General features: G+C 43.0%; 1 protein-coding gene across 7 annotated transcripts in view; it reads left to right on the top strand.

Moving 5' to 3' along the window:
* The window catches only part of STXBP6 (syntaxin binding protein 6), a 269983-nt gene that overhangs the window by 46455 nt on the left and 199840 nt on the right, over window positions 1-23688 (top strand). The gene's annotated exons all lie outside the window — the stretch shown is intronic.

Here is a 23688-nt window from a genome sequence, read left to right as displayed (position 1 = left end):
TCAGACAAGGAAATTAAACGAATTATAATATGTCAGAGGCTCTAATTCAAAAATTAGACAACATGCAAAACAGATGGGTAACATAAGCAGATGGATTGAAATTCAGAAATAATAAAAAGAAAATGCTAGAAATCAGAAACACAGTTAACAAAAATGCAAAGTAATTTTGACAGACTGGTAAGTAAACGATACTGACAAAGAGAGAATCAGTGAACTTGAAGGCAGATCAATAGAAACTTTCCAAACTGAAATGCAAAGAGAAAAAGTCATTTTTAAAAAAGAACAGAACATAGAAAGTCTGTGGGATGATATGAAAAATTATAGCATATGTACCATTGAAATGTTGGAAGAAGAACAAGGAGTGGAAGAAATATCTGAAGTGATAAGGGATGAAAACTTTCCCAAACTGATAACAGACACAAAGCCACACATCCAGGAGGGTTGAGATAAATACCTGAGGGTTCTCCCCACCCCCCTGTGCCAAATATACACTTTTCCTTTTTTCACACGAATTCTCCAGTTCTCTGACACCAACTAGGTGTCCAGCAATTCAATTCTGATGCCGGTTCTTGAAGTTACTGTAGAACTGATAAGGGAAGGGCTCAGTCCCACAAGTCTGTCCCCGCTTCAGATGCCAACCAAATGGAGAGCTCAGGCTACCCACATTTCTGCCCAGTTAACAATAAGTTCTTGGGTGCCACAACCCCAAGTCCTTGATGTTGGATAATTTGCTAAAAACAACTCAGCACTTAGGAAAAGTGCTTTCCTTACAATTATCAGCTAATTATGAACGATACAGCTCAGGAATGGACATAGCTAAACTGGTGGGGGGTGTAGAGCTTCTATGTCCTTTCTGGGGGTGCTCCCCTCCTAGCACCTTTGTATGTTCACCAACCTGAAAGTTTTCTGAACTTCACTGTCTAGAGGTTTTTATGGAGGTTTTACTACGCAGGCATAATGGGCTCAATCGTTGGCCATTGTTGATTCAGTCTCTACCCCTCTCTCCTCCCTGGAGGTCAACAAAGAGGGTGCTACTGAAAATTCCAACCCTCCAATCATGCTCTGGTCTTTGTGGCAAGCAGACCTTGTCCTGAAGCTCTATCCCCAAGAGTCCACGAGAGTCACCTTATTAGCATAAACTCAGGGATGATTGGAAATAACTGTTTATGAATAACAAGGCACTCCTGTTTCTCTGGCAATTCAAGAGTTTTAGGAGTTCTGTGCCAGGAACCAGGGATGAAGACCAAATGTGTACTTCCCATCATATCATAATACCCCTCTCCCCTAAACTATAGTAAGGCATGTCTTATTCCAACTTCAGAAAACCAAAGCTGGAGAAAATTCTGAAGGAAGCCAGAGGGGAAGAAAGAACACCTTGCTGTGGAGGAAGAAGGATAGGAATTACAGTGGCTTCTTGCTCATCAGAACCGCGTAAGCAAGAAGGAGGGACATCTTCAGACTGTCGAAAGAAAAGAACTTTTTCATTCACACCAGCCACCTTCATTGAGTTTCTGTGCTGCCATCTGGAATATTAACAGGAAATAGTAAACCATGAATGGTACCCTCAAACAGCTCACAGGGGCCTGAAGAAGAAATGTAGATGTTGCGTGAGTTTACATAAATTACGTTCCTTCTCTGGGCCTCAGTCTCTTAACCTGCTCAGTGAGAGTATTGGACTAGGTTAGTGGCCTTCTATGCTTCTCTTTCTTTAGAAATAGAACTTTTGGTCAAAGGAACTTATACTTTCAGTTGGGAGCAGATAACAGTGGAGGTGTTGTATTTGAGCTTAGAATAGTGATGGGTGGGAAGTGATGCTGAGGTTTCCCCCTCCGCATCTCAAGGAGGCTCCTGTGGGGACTCTGTGGGACCCCTGGGGCTTTGGAGGAGCACTGGTGGAAAACTCCTGACCTAGCAAGAGAGCCCTTTCAGGTGTGAAGACTCTATAGCTAAGCCACTAAGCTGTTTTGATGACAGTGCTTCCTTCACCCTTAGATGTCTCTGTTTTGGCCTAGTTTCTTCCCTACCTAATGTTCTGTGCACATCCACAATGAGTGTCTTTTCTCATTATACCTAAAGGGCTTCTCTACTTTATGCCCTTGTGCTTACCATTTTTCTTCTCTTATATCTCATTTCTTATCCATTTTTCCCAATTTAATTTGTGTGAGTAGACTGGCCTTTTTAGGATACAAGGAAAATAAGGGGTAGCACCTACTCAGTGAACACGGTGGGCACTGTTCTAAAGAGTTCATATAAATGACCTCATTTTGAACTCATGACACTTCATGAGGCAAGTGTCAATATCCTGACCCTTCAGCAGATGAGGAGACCAGAGCAGGCACAAAGAGGCATATTACGTGATGAGGTGAAAGAGCAAGAGTTGTCGGAACTGCGACTGGAACATAGATCTGCGGGCTCTGGTCCTTCCACCTAACCGGGGCCTAGATGTTTTTCTTGCTGCTTTCACTTTTTGTTAATTCTCTAGAAGGGTGTGCTCCCACTCATTCATGTGTTGGTAGCTCTAGAGCCATGTCTCTGCTTCCTTTCCTTCGCTTCCCTTTTTTGAAAAGAGAGAAGCAAAGAAACCACATGATGCCAAGAGTGAAATAATCAAGGTTTAACTGAAACTCGCAAGGGGTGAGATTCTTGTTCTCAGTGGATTCCTCGGGGTGGGACGTAGGGAAGTGAAGCTGAGAGACTCAGGTGGAGCAAGAATATTTAGGCTGACAGTTGCAAGTTGCCCAAGGAATTTGCTATGAGGGAGGAAGAGGGCAGGGCCGGCCCTAGCCCATTGTCAAAGTCAAGAGAGAGCAGAGTAGTGATGGAGTGGGGAAGGCTTTCTGTTTTAAGAAAAGCTAAACAGCTTTTAGGGAATGATTTCTCCTTTTGTGCTGCTGTGCGATTTTAACACTATTAAGTGTTAAATTAATACTTTTTACTTTGGAACAGATTAAGATTATTCTTAATATGTTATTATTGTGCTGTGCTTAGTTGCTCAGTCTTGTCCAGTTCTTTGCAATCCTATGGACTGTAGCCTGCCAAGCTTCTCTGTCCAGGGGATCTTCCCAACCCAGGGATCGAACCCAGGTCTCTTGCTGTCTGAGCCACCAGGGAAGTCCATAATATTATTACCTGAAAATAAATAAAGAACATGTGCCATCTTTAATATGTGCTGAGTATGTTGTTGCTACCAAGAGATCAAGGAAAAAAAGGAAATGATTATCCAAATTCCTCAGGACTAAAACCTTTGAACTGCAAAATATTATGATGTTTACTTAGCAGAAATAAGCCCATTAAATGGCCAAGAAGCATTAAAAAAGTTAACCTAGAATTGTTTGGCCAGTGTTCTACCTATTTCATCATAAATTTAAAGTGTGAAAGATAAGTTTTGAGAAGTAAAATTCACATAGATCTGGTACTTTTACCAAGAAAGTTACAAAACTTTAGAAAAAGTTAGCTATTTCTCTATTTGAACTATGTGAGGTGGCGAGAATGAGTTCCAATATGGAACCACTGCTCTAATATATAGAGTAAATCTATATAGAGAAATCAATAGAAAGATCTTTGCCTCATTGAAGCATTTTTCTTTCCATTTACTGAGTTCTGAAAGTAACATTCAGATTTATGACATACTTGGTTTAAAGAAGTTTCAATCTGGTTTGTGTGAGGTTTTTGAAAGGAAAGCAATAAAGTAAGTTTATGGGGATTTCATACACATTTTACTTCAGAACAGATGTTGGAAATTGGGTAGGCCTTCTAAAAGCAGAAAGTGTGGGTTGATAAACATCCAGGAGAGTCCTAAGGTCATTTTATCCAGATGGTTTGCCTATGGATAAATCCCAAAGATATGTTTTATTCCCAAGAAGCTTATTTTTCAAGAGCTGCTTGATAATTTGGCTACCCCCAAAAGAAAAATAAATCTTTTTTACTTATTTTGGGTGTCTGTGGAAACTAAGGATAATATTTTCTGTAAACTTTCTACAGTGTTGACAATTGGGTCTAGCAGTCCAGGGCAAATTCCTACCTTCTTTCAGAAGCATTCCCAAATCTCCCTATCAGGAATTAATCTACACCTTCTCATTTATAGATTTGTTCATTCATTCAACAAACTATTGAAAACCTGCTGTGTGGGATTAAAACTGTGAGCAAGATAAATACACTACCTGTCTTATCAGAATTCAAGTTTTCTGTGGGACTACAGAATAAATACAGAGTCACTGCTGTAATGGGTGAAGTTAGGCTGCATGCAAATCTGAGAAGGCTTCCTGGAGAATGTGTCTTCCAAGCTAAGTAGGAGCTAACTGAGTGAACTGAGAGGATCAGGGGCACCACGTACAACTCTGGGGACAGCTTTGTGAAGAGAGTGAAGGAGGTGAGTGTTTCTGAAATGGAAAGGAGTTCAGAGTGTCTGGAGCGTGGAACATGAGGAGGAGGAAGGAGTGGCAAGGAGAGCAGCTGGAGAGAGAAACAGTGGCTCCACAACCCTGAGAGTCGTAGTGGGTTTGGCTCTCCTGATGGCAGATGCTCTATAAAAATCACAGGTTTGCCTCAGTCCAATACACTGAAGTGGGTAGCCATTCCCTTCTCCAGCGGATCTTCCTGAGCCAGGGATCGAACCCAGGTCTCCTGCATTGCAGGCAAATTCTTTACTGTCTGAGCCACCAGGGAAGCCCCAGAGCTCTCAGATGCCTGGGGTAGATTATTTACCAGCTGTCTCTCAGCCCAGGCCTGCCTTTTGTATTCTGTTCAGTGGTGCTGGAGGTTGAAATCTGCAAATCCCATTTCCCAGAATACCTTGCAACTGCTTTCTTGTTCAGTTCTGCCGATGAGAGCCCCTAGCAGGAAATCAGAATGCAGAGACGGGCGAAGGAACTCTCCTGTTTTCCATCTCCTGTCAGACTTCACAGTAGCAGCTGCTCCAGCTCCCTGTGCTTTTGCCACTCTGTATGCTACCCTGGGAGGCTGCATGCAGTCCATGGGGTCGCGAAGAGTCAGACACGACTGAGCGACTTCACTTTCACTTTTCAGTTTCATGCATTGGAGAAGGAAATGGCAACCCACTCCAGTGTTCTTGCCTGGAGAATCCCAGGGACAGGGGAGCCTGGTGGGAGGCCGTCTTTGAGGTCACAGAGTCGGACACGACTGAAGCGACTTAGCAGCAGAAGCAGCATACTACCCATGGACCCCCTTGGATGAGGGGAGCACCGGCCAGCTATAAGGTAACCCCATCCAAGAGACCCACGCCACTACTCAGCAGTGGGCAGGTCAGCTCTACGGTGGCCTCTCTGAGTTTCTAGGTTGTTAACCACACCCTGCTTATTTAACTTATATGCATCATGCGAAATGCAGGGCTGGATGAAGCACAAGCTGGATCAAGATTTCCAGGAGAAATATCAATAACCTCAGATATGCAGATGACACCATGCTTATGGCAGAAAGCGAAGAAGAACTAAAGAACCTCTTGATGAAAGTGAAAGAGGAGAGTGAAAAAGTTGTTTTAAAACTCAACATTCAGAAAACTAGGATCATGGCATCCAGTCCCATAACTTCATGGCAAATAGATGGGGAAACAGTGGAAACAGTGACAGACTTTATTTTGGGGGGGCTCCAAAGTCACTGCAGATGGTGACTGCAGCCATGAAATCAAAAGACACTTGCTCCTTGGGAAAAAAAGCTATGACCATCCTGCTGCTGCTGCTGCTGCTAAGTCACTTCAGACAGCATATTAAAAAGCAGAGACATTACTTTTCCAACAAAGGTCCATCTAGTCAAAGCTATAGCTTTTCTAGTAGTCATGTATGGATGTGAGAGCTGGACTATAAAGAAAGCTGAGCGCTGAAGAATTGATGCTTTTGAACTGTGGTGTTGGAGAAGACTCTTGAGAGTCCCTTGGACTGCAAGGAGATCCAACCAGTCCATTCTGAAGGAGATCAGTCCTGGGTGTTCTTTGGAAGGACTGATGCTGAAGCTGAAACTCCAATACTTTGGCCTGATGTGAAGAACTGACTCATTTGAAAAGACCCTGCTGCTGGGAAAGATTAAAGGCAAGAGGAGAAGGGGATGACAGAGGATGAGATGGTTGAATGGCATCACTAACTTGATGGACGTCAGTTTGAGTAAGCTCTGGGAGTTAGTGAAAGACGGGGAAGCCTGGCGTGCTCCAGTCCATGGGGTTGCAAAGAGTCGGACATGACTGAGCAATTGAACTGAACTGAGCCACTGAACTGAACCACACCCACTCCCCTTTGCTCCTCCCACTCCCAGGATGGCAGCTGCTTCCCAGAATTAACAATCCCTGTTACTTCTGCTTCCACTAGCTAGTCTTTCAGCTCTCTAATACCTTGTGTCTCCAGTTCCCTACATCTGATCGCCTCTATGTGAAGTGCCAGCCTGGCATCTGTGTTTTGACTGGATGCTGACTGATGCAGTATGTGGCACAGGGACTAATTCCCAGGAAATAAACCTGAAACATGGGATCCTGGGACTGAGTTGCTTACCTCTTGGATCTTGAACAGTAATAACCTCATGCCTCCAGACATGATCAGTTCAGTGGTTATTATAGAGACAGGAGATGATGACTGATTGAGGCTAGGAAGTGAGTAGATGCAGGTTTAAAATGTGAAATTGAGCAGGATTTGGCAACTGATGTATTGTGAGGGATCATGGCCTGGATCAGTGGGAGTGGAGGAGGAGGAGGAGCCTTGTATTTCCGGTTTCTGACTTGGGTGTTTGGTGGTGCTGTTTACTGAAGACAGGAACGCAGGACTAGAAACTGTTTATGGGAAGATGATTTATTCAGTTTTGGACTATTGAGTCTGTGTGTCTGTGTTTTATCCAGGTGGAAGTTCATTGTGTCTGTCTGGGAAGAAGATGTAGATGTGATTGGTTTTCAGCCTACAGGTGGTACTTGAAGTTCTAGGAATGAATGAAATTACCAAGGGAAACTATAGAGGGTGGAGAGAAGACAGCAGAGGGCAGAACCCAGAGGAGTAATAGCATCTTGGGAGAGAGAACGGTAGTGGAGAAAGGTTGATTGAAGGCAACTGTGAAGGTCAGAGAGGTTGCAACAGAAGGTCATGGTCAATAGTTCAGGCGCTCAAAAGTTGACTGTTGAGTGTTGCTGGTAACTTCTTTATCATACTCATCTGGTCTGCCTATTTTTCTTTGTTCTTTATGGGTGATTGTCTTCAAGAATAATGTGGGCCTGGGACACTGCAGCACACCCCTCAGCATCTGGCCTTGATGTTTTACATATGTGTATGTCCACGATACGTGTTGGTTGCATTGGGTTAATTAGGTATCTGCAAACTCCCAGCTTGTGGACTGGCCGCTTGTTTTTGTAAATAACGTTCTCTTGGAACACAGGCTGCCTGTTCATTTATCTCTTGCCTGTGTTTGCTTTCATGCTGTAACAGCAGAGTTGAGGACCTATAACTGAGACTCAATGGCTTCTAAACCTAAATTGTTTACTATATGGCTCTTTATGTTTGCTGACCCCTGGTTTATGGTCTTGAAGCTGTTTTATGTAAGCTGGTAAGACTGTATCTTTTACCTTTTTTTTTTTTTAAGTCTGTTTAATATGTTTGAAAGTGAAAGAAAGTGAAAGTGAAGTCGTTCAATCGTGTCCAGCTCTTTGCAACCCCATGGACTGTAGCCCACCAGACTCCTCCATCCATGGGATTCTCCAGGCAAGAACACTGGAGTGCGGTACCATTTCCTTCTCCAGGGGATCTTCCCGACCCAGGGATCGAACCCGGGTCTCCCGAGTTGTAGGCAGACGCTTTACTGTCTGAAGCATTGAACGTGCCTTCTTGGGATTGGTCACAGTTTTGTCTTTGGTATGAAGGCAGCAGAGCCAAGGAAAAGAAAAGTTAACAGAGGGTCACAGCAGTCTCTAGCCTGGCTGTGGTGCTGAGTAATACCCTTATGAGGAAATCTGCCAGCCCAGAGAAGATGGGACAAGAGGGAGCATGGTCCTTAAAGGCATGCATTTAAGATGGGCCTTCTCAGCCCTGTGATATACCAGCCACTGTGCTAGGTGCCTGGGTTAATTTAGGGGCTGAGAATCTGCTTGAAGACACAGACCCACAAGCAGAAACTTACAGTTGCCAAATATGTGTCAGGCATAGTGATAAAGCTGCACTCCTGGTGCAAAAGAGAGGCAGCTAACCCAGCCTGGGGAGAAGCAGCGGGAGGAAGACTGGCCGTGCTGGGACAAGGCCACCAAGCCCTTGGGTGCTACTGCGCCACGTGGGAGCTGGGAGTGGATGTGGAGGGGAGGAGGTGGGGCAGGAGCTCGACCAGCTCTGGAGTCGGAAGTCCTGTGTAAGAAAGAGAGCCCCTGAGGTTGTGCAGTCATGAGACAAGGCAGTACTCAGAGGTTTACTTGTCTGTCACCAAAGTTTGTCTTCTAGGCATTCTTTTTTATTTTTTAGCTGACATATTTAATGTGGTTTGAGTTTGTGGGAATCATAACCTTGAATTGGTTGATTTCCCCCTCCTTACATAAAGTACAGACTGAAGTCATCTTGCATTAATATGTCTTTTGACTGGATTTGTCTTGCCTGTAGGAACGATAAAAGCTCAGTGAGCTGAGCATGTAACATAGGCGAGGAAAGTTTTTCTGTTTCTTTAGAACTCTGGACTTGCTGTCATTTTAGTGTCCACGACCCTCAATAATGAGAAATTACATATTCAGGTTAATCAGACCATACTCCCCCCAAGGCCTGTGTCAACTCATTTGGCCGGTGTTAGGCCTAACATACGAATAGGGAAAGTGATTTGAAGTTGTTTGCCAATGTTCATTGTTTCCGGTTCTTTTGTCTGCATGTAAGAGTAACTCATACCAGTGACTCCAGGAAAGTAGCAGTTTTTCATAACCCTGCTTATGAACTGGAAAACCAGGTGTACTCGGGAAGTTCTGGGTGTCTCCTTTCCTTTTCTCTCTCTCTCTCCCCCTCCTCTTCTCTCTGCATATCCACACCATCCTTTCCTCAGTCTGCAGGTGGGTTTCCTATCACCTTTGCCTTGCATGTTATCTGTCTTCTTTCAGCCTCTCTCTGCATCATGAGACAAAGCTTCAGCACCCACTAATGTTGGGGCATTTGCTATTTTCTTTTAGAATCTGATTGGCCCAGCTTCTCTTTTTAAGCAAGAGCATATTATAGCTGGATCGACTCTTCCTATGGCAGGGTCCTTTTCCTGTTCCACTCAGCTTGGACTGGGGACTGGGAAGATGTACCCATGTGGCTTATAAAAGCAGGCAGTTGGGTAGCTCCCCTGAGAACCATAAAGTGAGAAGCAAGGCATTCTGAGTTGTGACCTGTCCAATTACAGCCTTCTGGGCTTGGCTCATAACTCACTTCCTACATGTAGTTCCAAAGATATCTTCTTCTAATGTAGCCCAGTCTTCATAGGTTAAAGTACATGTTCACTTAGCCTTTCCTAATAGGATGCACTCAAAAGTCATAGTCAGCAGCTGTTACATTGAGAAGCAGTCATGGGACCCCATCAGGAGACCTGAATCCCCAACTCTCAGTGATGTCCATTTCAGCTCTGGGTCTCTCTCAGTGCAGTCTAGCCATCCTGGAACCAACCGACTAAACGTTACATGTAATACTCAACACATCCTGTTGTGTGCTCATTTTTTAAAATAGGGAAAAGAAATTTCTACCCCTTAATCTAGCTGTGAGATACATGCATTGGTCACCAGCTCAGCCTATATTCTGCTTAGTGGAATAGACCACACATCCAGTAACAGGCAGCCTCCTGCTGGCATTGGGAGGCCAGATGCTTGGACACAGTAAGATGTATTGGAGGAGCCCTGACGGCTAAGCCTTTGGCTTGCTGCCTTTCCTCTTCACCTATGAAATGAGTTCCTGATCTGGAAACAGCTACTCTAGACTTGTCTTTTAGGCTGTTCATTGACCTGTCTCTTTGGAAACACCGATGCCGTGGATTCTTCTATTTTCTTCCTATGCCTTTCCTTCTGTTTTTTTTCCTGTGTCTTTCCTTGTTGAATTCTGGTTGTGGAGGGTTTTTTGGTTTTTTTTTAAAATGAGTTCTTTGATAGTTATTGGTGTGACATAGCATAAAACTATCAGCTCAGTGGCTGCATCTCAAACCAGAATCTTTTTGGATGTTTTTTTCCCCTTCAGCTCCTGTTAAGAGTTTAGAGCACTCTAATTTTGTAAGAGATAGAGTAGGTATCTATGGGGTTGGGATTTTGTAATCAAGCTTGTTTATCTCTGAACATTCTTTCTTGGCTAATTTCCGTGTGGTTTCTGAGTTAATTGCATAGGGAGAAGAAGAAAAAAGAAAAATTCTGTTTTCCGCTCTGTATTGACATGACTTTTGCATTTACATTTAATCATTTGCACTTCTTCTATCTCAGTCAGTTCAATGAGCTGTCTTTATATTTACATATCATTGAGCACTGTATGATAAATGAGAGGTAGAATTAGAATAGAGGAAATCAGCACAAATAACTAAGTACGGATCAAGGAATGGTGCAGCCATCAACCAACACCAAATAACGTCAAACTAATTAAGGTATTGGAGTGGTGTTTTTTTTTTTTTCCCAGCATGTGTTATTTAGTCTTAATTTAGCTTGTAAAAGTTTCTGTTCCCAGCCCTGTCCTCTTTCCCTTCAGAGCTTCCCAGCTTTTTGCTGGGTTGGAGTGGAGGGCTTACCAATGACAAGTGGATACAGGGGGATTTCTGTGTTTATAGGAGCATGCATATACACACATACATAGATACAGAATTAACAAATCAAATTTGTAACAATGCACAGTGTTAGATATTTCCTACAAGGTGTAAAACAGATGGTGATTATCCTGAGAATGATGGTTTAGCATCATGTCATTTATTGCTCTGATGGCACCCCACTCCAGTACTCTTGCCTGGAAAATCCCATGGACGGAGGAGCCTGGTAGGCTGCAGTCCCTGGGGTCTCGAAGAGTCGGACAAGACTGAGCGACTTCACTTTCACTTTTCACCTTCATTGCATTGGAGAAGGAAATGGCAACCCACTCCAGTGTTCTTGCCTGGAGAATCCCAGGGACGGGGGAGCCTGGTGGGCTGCCATCTATGGGGTCACACAGGACACGACTGAAGTGACTTAGCAGGTACTTTTGAGGTGAACACAAATATCTAAAAAGTCTGCTGCATAGGCTATGAGCAAAAGGCCAGATATAATTGTATTTTAAAAACGCGAGTAGTATATATTTAAGCTCTCTGCATGAAGCTGGGGATCCTTAGGACAGCAGCAGTTATTGAGAGCTGTTGACGTGTGTGTGTGTGTGTGCGCACACGCGTGTGTGCATGTGTGTGTGTGCGCGTGCATGTGTGTGTGCATGCATGCATATGTCTGTGTGTGTGTGTGTGTGTGTGTTGCAGTGGGGTGGATTAGGAGAAGAGAAAGCTGCAGGGCTAGTGTTGCTGAAACTTCCCAATCTTCAGGAGAAACTAGAAGTCTTTTTCTTCTTTTTGGCCACACCTTGTAGGATCCCAGTTCCCCAACCAGGGACTGAACTTGTGCTCAGCAGTGAAAGCATGGAGTTCTCACCACTGGACCACCAGGGAATTCCCTAGAAATCTGTCTCACATAAAATATGCATTTTTATTTTTTTAATTTATTCATTTTTAATTGAAGGATAATTGTTTTACAGTATTGTTGGTTTCTACCAAACATCAACATGTATCAGCCATAGGTCTACCCATATTCCCTCCAGTTGAACATCCCGCCCCCCCACCATCCCACCCCTCCAGGCCATCACCAAGTCCCAGCTTGAGTTCCCTGAGTCAAACAGCAAATTCCCACTGGCTATCTATTTTACATATGATAATGTATATTTCCATGTTACTCTCTACATACATCCACCCTTTCCTTTCTTTCCTCTCCAGCCGTGTCCACAAGTCAGTTCTCAATATCTGTGTCTCCATTGCTGCTCTACAGATAGGTTCATCAGTACCATCTTTCTAGATTCCATTAAAATATGCCATTTTAAAATGTACATGGGCCAAGAAAACTTATTCTTACAAAGCTATCCATTGATGACCTCAGTCTATCCACTCCCACTACAGTGAACCGGTGGCAATGAATGAACATTTTACAAGTTCACCTTTTACCTCCCCTCCTCCCACTTCATACTTAAGACCAAATGGACATCTGAGGAGTTTATATTTCTCTCAGCCACCTTTTTCCTGTAGCAGCTTATCTGACCATTCCCCCCAACACCACACAAGTTACCCGGAGTTTCCCCTTGCTTTTCTGAAAGTGTAGAATGATGCTAAATAAAGCTGAAACTCCAGTACTTTGGCCACCTCATGCAAAGAGTTGACTCATTGGCAAAGACTCTGATGCTGGGAGGGATTGGGGGCAGGAGGAGAAGGGGACGACAGAGGATGAGATGGCTGGATGGCATCACTGACACAATGGACGTGAGTCTGAGTGAACTCCGGGAGTTGGTGATGGACAGGGAGGCCTGGCGTGCTGCGATTCATGGGGTCGCAAAGAGTCGGACACGACTGAGCGACTGAACTGAACTAAAGGTCTGTGCAGAAATGAATGTGGGACAGTGAAAGGAAAAAAAAAAAAGAAATGAATGTGTACCTGCAGGCAGAATGCTGCACTCACCTTAGGTCCAGCTGTGTCCATCTCTCCTGAAGGGTCCAGGGCACACCCCTAGCACAGATCCCAGGTGTCAGTCCAGGCATATGTCAGGTCATTCAAAGTTAACAGCTTCCATAACTTTCCATCAAGGTGGATCTCCCTGTGTAATCCCAGCAGGCCAACATCATTAAATTCTTTAATTACATTTCAAAGATAGGCTTAACAGAGTAAGCAGCTCCTGATCACCAGCTTCTGAAGGATTAAAGTACTCGCCTCTTCTGGTGCTGTGGAGCAGCAGCGTCAGACTCCTCATTTAGTCACGGGTGGCCTGTTGTCCTTGTCCTTCTCCTTGGCTAGACTCTTTCTGTTGGATAGATCTACCTGGTCTATAATCTCCATCCCTTATGCAAAGCCCAAATCTTGGTAATTATTCAGTAAATGTGTGAAGAAGGAAAGGTCCTGACCCCAGGGGGAATTTCTTTGTTACTCAAATTTTCTACTCAAATTTATTCATCAAGTAAAGGCAAAGACAGAGTTCAGACCTGATCATCTGAGGACCAATCTCGTCTTCTTTTCACCACCTAAGCTCTGTAAGATTGAGTGTAGGGGCAAGTGGCCACTGTGTCCTGGCTCCAGATTCTGAATGGTGAGCTGGATTACTTGTGTTTGAATGTCTGTGTAATTTGTTAATGTGTGACACTAGTGTTAATCTGAGTTAGTCTTAGAGTAGTGTTCAATTGATAGGTTTTTTCTTCCCTATCAAACATTGCACAGCTGGTTAGGTCAGAAGTTAGCTATTTTCTAGAACATGCTGATTAAGAAAGGGGTTGACATTGAATGACAGAAGAGCTGATTGAATGGGGCAGAATCCTCATTTGCCTATGGACCTTGAATCTGACCTGGATTTGTAGGCTGTTCGGTGGCAACCCTGATGCATAGAGGAGGGATGCCTGCCTTCCCACTCATCCCTCTCACATGGAGATTTCACTGTTGATTGGACGTTGGATCCAAACCAAGGCATTCTAGTTTGTTGCTTCTGGGGAGTCTCAAGTGAACCTGTAGAGACTCTTCAGTTACCCAGTAGGACCTTGTGCAGCTGTGTGTGGAAGTCAGGATAATTCCGGCATTTCTGAGAGCATTTTAATAGAGCACTGATTACAGATTGCAGGCACCTGGTAGTGTTTTTGTACTGAGGCTAAGGGTGCAGTTCTGAAGACAAGAACTGGGCCTGACATATTCCTATTTTCCTCTCCTGTTGTTTCCCAGGGCCCGGAATAGGCACTGAGACACCCTTATAGCGGCTCATCTAGGCTCTGGCCATGATTAACACGTGCTTTCAGGAGACCACGTCCCCCTGCCTTCCAATCCAGAACGTTAATTCCCAGGCTGGTAATGGACTCATGCCTTTGCCCAGGGCACGTTCTCCTTCCAGTGGCTCAAAGCACTGAGATGGTGGGAGGGGCTCCTGTTAGTTGGGGTCAGCGCAGGGGCCTGTGGCTTCGGACTTGGCCAAAACAGTTCTGTGCTTCTTGGACTATCTCAAGCTGTTCCACCTGGGCAGCCATCATTGCTTTTGGACTTAACACCCAAACGAGAAACACAAACTGTGAAAATTCAAGGGAGTAGAAGGTGAGAGCCAAAAGTTGAGGTTGAGAAATATTCTAGTCCAACGCTTAATTTCATGCCAATTCATAAGAAAAAGAGGACGAATCAGAGAAGAGTCCCCACAGCAATAAATGACGTTTTCTGTCTTTCCCTCCCCCTTCTGACACACCACATGGTCTCACCTTCCACAAACTCAGGATTACTCTCATCACTTATACTTGAAAGAGCGTCACAACAAAGTGGAGAACAATAGTTAGCCCTCATCTTGACCTTGGTACTCTGTATGATTTGGGTATTAACCTCTAGACTTCAGTTTTTGTACCATTCCAGGAGAGAGTTGAATGAGCTAGAAAATCACTAAATCACTTCCAGCTGTTAAATGTGTAAGCTTAAGAATGCCCACATACCTACTTGCTCACGTCTTTCAACTGAAGTATAGGCAGCTGATTGGCAGGGCTCCTAATGATGTCAAGAAGTGGTTGTTGGTTGGCTCATTTGGAAGTTCTTGCCGAGATCTTCCTCAGTGAAGTCAAGTGGATAGAACTCCTCTTGCCAGTTTCAAATGGGTGAAACCAGGGGGCTTTGCTGTTGGGGAAGCAGCTAAGGTTGCCTGAAGCACTGTCAGCGGAAGATCGAAGGTGCAGAAAGTGTGTGTGGCAGGAGGTACCAAGGAGGGTCCAAGTTGTGCTTTTGAAATACCAGAGGGGGTAATACAGCTCAGGAAGTGGAAAGAGGAGTTTCCCCTGAGAACAAGCAGAAATCTTTGAAATATGTGCCTTTCATTTTTAAGCCTTTTCCGGTTTGGAAAATAGCCCACAAGGTTCATAAAATAGCCTGGTGGCAGCCATCCAAGATCCTCCTGGGAGCTGACTCCTGTTGTAAACGGCTGGTCTCCAAAGGAGGCTGACGAACAGCTGTGAGGCTTCGGTGGGCACTGTCCTATTTATGGAGATAGAGATTTATCATAAACTCTCTCCACTAACATATTCTTAACTCCCCAGTTTTTCATTTGTGGAATCAAAACAAGCTCTATTCTGTCTAGATTACATGATCCTATTTGCCAATTTCACAGCGTGACCTGCACACCCAAGATGAACAGATATCCAGAAAGGACTTCAAACTCCAGCCTGATTCGTTATCTTTGTAGTAGCTGGGCAGGGATGATAACTCGTCCAACCGAAAGCAAGGCTGATCAGAGGCAAAACTGTGAAGCAGATGAATTTGTCTTGATCTACTAGGAATGTGTTTCTATCTCATCTCTCTCTGCCTTTTTTGTTTCTTTAATAGGAGATAGTGAGGTAGGCCAAGACTCCAAGGATCGTGCTTCCTAGGTTCAGATCCTAGCTCTGTCCTTGAAAAGCTGCATGATCTAGAGCAACTTACTTAGCTATTCTGAGCCTTAGTTTCCTCATCTGTAAAATGGATTCTCACTCTCCCCCTCCCACATATAAATGTATTAATGGGGACTTGCAAATACCAAAGTCTTTTATTTAATTGTATGTGTCTCCTGTTGGAATTTGAGGTAATGGGAAAAGCTGGGAGAGAATCTTCCAGTGCTGTTCAGCTTATATTATGTGCTAAGTCACTTCAGTTGTGTCTGGCTCTTTGTGACCCTATGAACCATACCCCCAGGCTTCTCTGTCCATGGGATTCTCCAGGCAAGAATACTGGAGTCGGTTGCCATGCCATTCTCCAAGGGATCTTCCTGAAGCAGGATCAAACCCGCGTCTCTTGTCTGCTGCTTTGGCAGACGGGTTCTTTACCATTAGTGCTACCTGGGAAGCCCATTCAGATTACATTACACAGGCACAAAGTCATGAACTTGACCCTTGGGGAAACTGATTAAAGTTGAAATGGCAATCCTTGGCCCAATCCGTATGAGAAGTTTAATGACCTTATTGAAAATCGCATTTGTAAAACTGAGTCTTTGAAGGACAGAGTGGCTTGTCTTTGAGGTTGAGGAGGTAAATACGTCTAAGCCTTCTGGATGTGCCACATTGCTTCTGTAGCCCTCGTTGCTCTGGAGGACATAATGTCAGAGTATAACACTGAGAAAACATCAATTACAGAAAACTAACTGAACGATCTGAAGAAATTAAAAAGTGACAATATTCTCCAAATAAGGGATTCAAGGAGGAAATGCTCTCAGAATGGATATCTAGAGACTATTTTGAGAAGATTTGCTCTGATTTTTGGATTGTTAGAAAATCTGTAAACTTGTTTTAACTACATTTTCATTTTGTGTACATTTTATACCCTTAAAAAATTGGCCATTGACCATCGGCATTAGGGCTTCCCAGGTGGTGCAGTGGTAGAGAATCTGCTTGCCAATGCAAGAGACGCAAGGGACATGGGTTCGATTCCTGGATCGGGAAGATACTCTGGAGTAGGAAATGGCAATGCACTCCAGTATTCTTGCCTGGGGAGTCCCATGGACAGAGGAGCCTGGTGGGCTCCAGTCCACAGGGTCTCAAAAGTGTCGGACACGACTGAGCATACGTGCAATGGCTGATTGGCTAGTATTATGTTCCAGGTCTGTTCTGAAATAGAAATAGCTAAATCAAGAGAATTTATAATTTACCTAAGATTGGAGTTAACAAGTATGAAAAAGGCTCTTTTATGCTTTTATCTTCAGTGTCAAGGAAGAAAAGAAGCAATCTAACTCAGCAAGCAGTACCAAGCATGGCACACAATTAAAATGTTTATTTTCGTGTTGTCAGTCCTCGTGTGGCTTTGTCCATATTTGGTGGGAATAGATTTGTCTATTATGAGTGCTGTCTATAAACAATGCTCTCAGGCCAACATATTGTTTTGTTAGTTTGCCAGCTAGCTGTTGGGTACCACAATGACATGAGTACTTGAAAATTGCAAAATGCCAACAACTGGAGCTTCTTTTAGTTTGTTTTCCCTAAACCCTCTGTTCTTTCTTTGATGTGCCTAAATTCATTTTTAAGGCCTGCCTCACACTTTGGATCAATAATCTTGTCATTATGCACACCCCAAATTTCCCTTCCCTTTCGTACTTTATTTCTCCCCATTACTGCAGAATTGGTATATGGGTGCTATAGAACCAGCTTAGCTGGTCCTGGAAATTTAAGCTTGTGAATGTGGAGGTTCTATTACAGAATAAATCCTTCAGCAAATCCTCTGAATGGCATATTCGCAGCACCCTTTTTTTGTTGTTGGTAATGTTATTTTTTTGGCTTTATCATATCATCTGTTAAAGTTAGGGAAGTGATCTCTAAGGCAGCTAAAAAAGTCCACCCACCATGTAAATAAACTTCTGTAAATATAGGTCCTGTGATCTGGGTGCAGAGTAGAGTTTGTTCTTTGGATATTAAGCCGACAAGAAGCGTGTGCTTACTGAACATATAAACAAGGAAAGAGGAGAAGACAATAGTCTAGATTTGTAATTGAAGCAGACGTGAGTCACTGGCTTGGAGGATCCTGTGAACGTAATGTCTTCTACAAGAGGAGGGTTAGTATACACATGGAAGAGAAAGCCAGCCAGGTCTTAATGGTATTTGGTAGCCTGATGGTAGAAAAGACCTTCCTCTTGTCCTTCCTTAAAGAGCTAAGGGTCATGACCAGGGTTGCTGTGTGTGGTTGCCCTGTTTTTGCAGTGGTCCTGATGCTGGGAAGGATTGAAGGTGGGAGGAGAAGGGGACAACAGAGGATGAGATGGTTGGATTGTATCACTAACTCAATGGACATGAGTTTGAGTCAACTCTGAGATTTGGTGATGGACAGGGAAGCCTGATGTGCTGCAGTCCATGGGGTCGCAAAGAGTTGGAGATGACTGAGCGACTGAATTGAACACGGAGTGTGTCTGAGGGAGCAGATACAGGCTGACGTCCGACTGAACTTCCGCTCACAAGACTGTGGGCCCTAGCATGGAGCTGCATTTGCTCAGAGGAAAGGTGGCATTTTCTTCTCACCAGAAATCACTTCCAGGCCTGGCTGGAATCATTCACAGCATCTGCTCTTCTTTCTCACAACTCACTGAAGATGTAAATTTATCCTCTTTCACCTTTGGGATCCCAACACCATGTCTGGACAGGAGTTGAAAAGAGAATAGGGCAGACTGATCATTGGATCTCAATAAAATACATTTTGCTATGCCTTCCAGTTTGGGGAGAAAGAATGTATCTCAAAAACAATTTTTTTTCTTAAGGAACACAGGAGTCAAGTTATAGTGGAATAAAATACTGTTTTTCTTTGTGTCAAAATACAGAGATAATCAGATTAACATTTTGGCAGACTGTTTCCTAGAAACCTCTTTATGCATATCAATACACACATACAAGTTTGTATTCATGAGCTCGTTTTCTGTTCTATAACTTCTGTATTATGTCAGTCATTTTTTTCAAGTCACTATCTTGAAGTTATTTGATAATCCATTGTTTGGGAGGGCTGTACTTTACCAATGACTTGAAGTTATATGATAATCCATTGATTGGAAGGGCTATACTTCATTTTACCAATGAAGATTGGATATTGATGGGTATTTAGGTTGTTTATAATGTTTCACTCTTAAAAATGGATCTGGAGTAAGCATGCATCATCTCTAATACATACAGCATTTCGTTTTTCTCTAGTAGTGGAGTTGCTGGTTTAAAAAATTTCAATTCAAATACTAATCTCGGTAAGAAAGTAATTATACCTCTTCATAATCCTTAGATCAATAGGGGTAGGTTTAAAATGGCATAGTTTTCCATTCATAAACACATACACCTAAAGATTCTAACTTACAAAAAGAGCAAACTTTGCAAGATACGTTTAGCTGCTGTCTTGATTGTGTACTTGGGATTGCGTGGAGGTGTTCTATAAATCATGAAGTGCTGTACAAACCTCAGTGACTCATTACTAGAGCTTTACAGAGCGTCTGCCTTGTACTCTCAAAACATGTTTATGGAGTCTTTATTGTATAAATAATTCATTAAATACAGTGGTTTTAAGACAGTGGTTCTTTACCTGGTTATTCAGTAGAATACATCAAAGATATCAAGAAAACAAGTCCCAGATCCTCCCCCACCCAGATTGCCTGAATCTATCAGGACCTGGCATCCCAAACGATGTCCATGTACACAGTCTTTGTTTGGAACTCCCCCCTTAAGATATTTTTTGGTCTATCTCCAAATATTTTTTCTAACAGAATGGGGAATGTTTTTAGCTTACATACTTAAAATTTTTATTTTTCCTGTTTGGAAGTTTCTGGCTCCTTCTAGGATATTTCTAGCAGATTTTCTTTATGACTTATTGATTTAATCTCAATCTTTGTAAGTCTTTTTAAGTCTCAAATTTGGACTCTTGGCTTGGTCAACCATCCCCATCTAGTTTTGTACCATTGGCAAACCCATTCCTTAGCCCTTCTTGTTTCTACCAAAAAAGAATGATGAACTTGTAGTGACTGCAGTGTTCAACTTTGAATGTTACAACCAGATTAAAGTTATCTGTCTATTCTAGTGGCTTATCTAACTCTCTATTTAGATTCTAATTATAAGAACTTTCAGTTGAAAGTAGTAGTTGAACTGCATGAAAAAAATTGATAGATTGAAACATTAGCCTAGTTAATTTATTCTCACGCTTACATGTATGGAGAGACTAAAGTTTTTATCCTGAGAACTGTCTTATCTAAGAGTAAAGTTGTTTAAGTAGAAGTAGAATTGCATATTTACTAGGTTGGTACAAACATAATTGTGGTTTCAGATTGTGAATTTTAAATCCTTAAAACTAGGCTCACATATATCTTTATTAATCAAAATAGGAACCATTACCGTCAACACATTCTTGCTGTAATAAATAAGTTTGCTTATACCTGTAGTGTAAAAATCCTTTCTTCAGGATTTGATGAACTCCTGGAAAGCATTTTTTTCCTCCTACTGGTTTGTGGAAGCATTTTCCCTGCAAAAAGTTGTCGAAATGCTTAAAAAGTGGTAGTCAGTTGCTGAGAGTTCAGGTGAATATGGCAGATAAGGCAAAACTTTGTAGCCCAATTCGTACAACTTTTGAAGCATTGGTTTAAAAAACTAGGAATAAAACTATCATATGACCCAGCAATCCCACTACTGGGCATATACCCTGAGAAAACCATGTTTGGAAAAGACATATGTACCCAGTGTCCATTGCAGCACTATTTCCTGTAGCTAGCACATGGAAGCAACCTAAATGTCCATTGACAGATGAATGGATAAAGCAGTTGTGGTACATATATATGACGGAATATTACTCAACCATAAACGGGAACACATTTGAGTCCTTGCTAATGAGGTGAGTGAACCTAGAGCCTATTATACGGACTGAAGTAAGTCAGAAAGAGAAAAACAGATATGGTGTATTAGTGCATATATATGGAATCTAGAAAGATGGTACTGATGGACCTGTTTGCAGGGCAGCAAAGGCAACGCAGACTTATGGACTCAGGGGGCCGTGGGTAGGAAGAAGAGGGTAGGACAAATGGAGAGGGTAGCATGGAAACGTAGACACTAACATGTAAAATAGTCAGCGGGAATTTGCTGTACGACTGAGAGCTCAAACTGAGGCTCTGTGACAACTTAGAGGGGTGGGATATGATGGGAGGTAGGAGGAGGCTCCAGAGGGAGGGGACATATGTATAGCTATGGCTGATCCATGTTGGTGTATGGCAGAAGCCAGCACAGTATTGTAATTATCAGTATCAACCGACAAACTTCAACAATGCAAAAACCATGGTTACTTTTGCACCATCCTGGTATAATAATCAGTAACCCTTACTTGAGTATACTTTTTATAAAGTTTATAAATTTACTTGAGTAAATTTTTACAAAGTAGCTAAATTTGACCTCATGTTATCTCATTGGTCTTATGACACCAAAAAAAAAATTGATTTTTACTGCCTAACAAGTTGCATATTTTCTTGCTACTAAGTGATATTTTTTGATTTTGGAGTACGATTACCATTTTTAGATTATCTCTGAGTTTAATGATTGTGTAATAATGTCTGACTTGTAACACTGAGTACTTAAATACTGTGAAGTTTAAGGGAAGCAATTTAACATTTCTCTAATTTGGCTTCAGTATGTATAGTGTTCCCCCGCTCCTAGGCAAGGAAATCAAGTTTCCCTCTCAGGACCTGGAGCCTGGAGGAAAAAAAGTTGAATACAGTGAAACTTGAATCATATTTATCCTTTAGAATATCACACTGGACAGTGTAGAGGGACAATGGAAGCAAGATGGAAGTGGTTCCATCTGGTGTTCTATCACACCACCAGATTACTTGTGTTGTCATAGCCGGTGCCGCAGATGCTCTTTTAGGGGACATCCAAATCATTCAAACCAGGGATGATGGAGATGCAAACCAAGGTAGAGGTACGAGGATGGAGAAGATCTGGTGGAGCCCAGAAGTACTGAACTGGATCTGCAGAACTTGGGGATTGGTTAGTTGTCATGGAGACTTGGTGGTTTTAAGAAACAAGGCGGAATCTAAATTAACTCTTAGGGGAAATGCTCAGTTGCCAGCTAGACACATGGATTTAAAACCAGAAAGGCAGTGGGAGCTGGGTGATCAGTGTCATCTAGTTAAAGGTGAACGTCAAGGTGCATTTGCGGAATTTCAAAAAGCGCCAGCGTACAGAAGTCCGATCTTAGAGAATAACCTTCTTTCTCTTATTTATCAGTTATTTGAGGTCACCTCATTAGATTTCCCATGCGCTAGGGGAGAGCAGCTAATTCCACCACCACCATCCCATGCCCCACCCTGCAAAGTTTTCCTGGATGTATCCCATTTGCTGTTAACTTGGAGACTTCTTAAAACTTAGTATCAGCTGGTTTTGAGTGTATCTACCTCAGGGTTAAGTCACAGTAACTGGTTTGAGAGGGTGAAGTCTAAAACCAGGCATTTCTGGTTACTTGCTGGGAGTGGGCATATGATTGTCACAGAGACCAGATTATTTGTGTTGTCATAGCCAGTGCCAGAGATGACCAGAAGATTGCATGTGAAGTGTGGCGAGTGAATAAAGTTAGATGAGTCAGTTATCTGATAATCTTAAGCTAAATAGGAGGTACCTGTTTCACCAGAGGGGGCCTTTACCTCTCATGTGAGAAATATTTAAGCCCCATCAGCTATACCACCTTAGATACACCTGCAGAATAATGAAGGCACTGTCACACTGCGGTTTTAATGAGTCCCTACCACCCATCCTTGTCTCCTGAACACACAAGGCAAGTGCCAGTTCAAGTACCGGAAACCGAAAATGTTCATGTTGGAGAACGAGAACATCTTACCTCTCTACCCTTTAGCATATCGTCTGCCTCCTCTGTGAGGTCCTTGGATTGTATGACTCCTCCTGGAAAGGAGGATTTCCTGGCTCTTGGTAGTGGGTGGAGGATCATCTCAGTACAGCAATCGTGTACTGACAAAGTGGTTATGAGTTAGATGGCTTGAAGGGAGAAGAAGATACATGAAAAGGCTGGAGGGAGAAGAAAGCCAACTGCGATTAGTTTCTACAACTACCACTTAAGGCAGCCAGCCACTTTGACTTGCAAATCATATTGTAGGCTGGTTTCTTGGATGGGAAAGCTTTGTAATTATAGCCTATAGAAGCTGTGGACCAGGAAGAGAGAGAACTTTCATGGGTTGTAGGGGAGGAAAAATAATTTTACTCTTCTGCATTCTTAGCTGCTAGCTAAGCAAAAGTTGTTCAGTTGTGTCCGACTCTTTGCAACCCATGGACTGTAACCTGAAGAACCCATGGGCTCTTCTGTCTGTGGAATTCTCCAGGCCAGAATACTGGAGTGGGTAGCCGTTCCCTTCTCCAGGGGAACTTCCTGACCCAGGGATCCAACCTAGGTCTCCCACATTGCAGGCAGATTTTTTATTCTTAACTGAGACCCCTGTAATAAAAGATTAACAAGAGAAAACCCATCAGAAGTTTATGAACATGTATACCTGGTATGTACCTGGGAGATACCCTAGAGAAATGAGTAATTCCTGAGACAGCTTAGAATGTAGGATTACACACCCTCTTGGTAGGGAAGAGAGAGGTGATGTAGACCTCTTCAGTTCAGTTCAGTCACTCAGTCATGTCTGACTCTTTGCGACCCCATGAACTGCAGCATGCCAGGCCTCCCTGTCCATCACCATCTCCTGGAGTTCACTCAGACTCATGTCCATCAAGTCAGTGATGCCATCCAGCCATCTCATCCTCTGTCGTCCCCTTCTCCTCCTTCCCCCAATCCCTCCCAGCATCAGAGTCTTTGCCAATGAGTCAACTCTTCGCATGAGGTGGCCAAAGTACTGGAGCTTCAGCTTCAGCATCATTCCTTCCAAAGAACACCCAGGACTGATCTCCTTTAGAATGGACTGGTTGGATCTCCTTGCAGTCCAAGAGACTCTCAAGAGTCTTCTCCAACATGAAAATGATTTTTAGAAAACGTGAAAGGCCCTTACAGGACTTGATGGGAGGTATGACAGTTGGTGACAAAGTATGTCT

The sequence above is a fragment of the Ovis canadensis genome, chromosome 18 (genome assembly GCF_042477335.2).
Source record: "Ovis canadensis isolate MfBH-ARS-UI-01 breed Bighorn chromosome 18, ARS-UI_OviCan_v2, whole genome shotgun sequence".
Taxonomy (NCBI): domain Eukaryota; kingdom Metazoa; phylum Chordata; class Mammalia; order Artiodactyla; family Bovidae; genus Ovis; species Ovis canadensis.
This window is presented reverse-complemented; position numbering and strand designations above follow the sequence as displayed.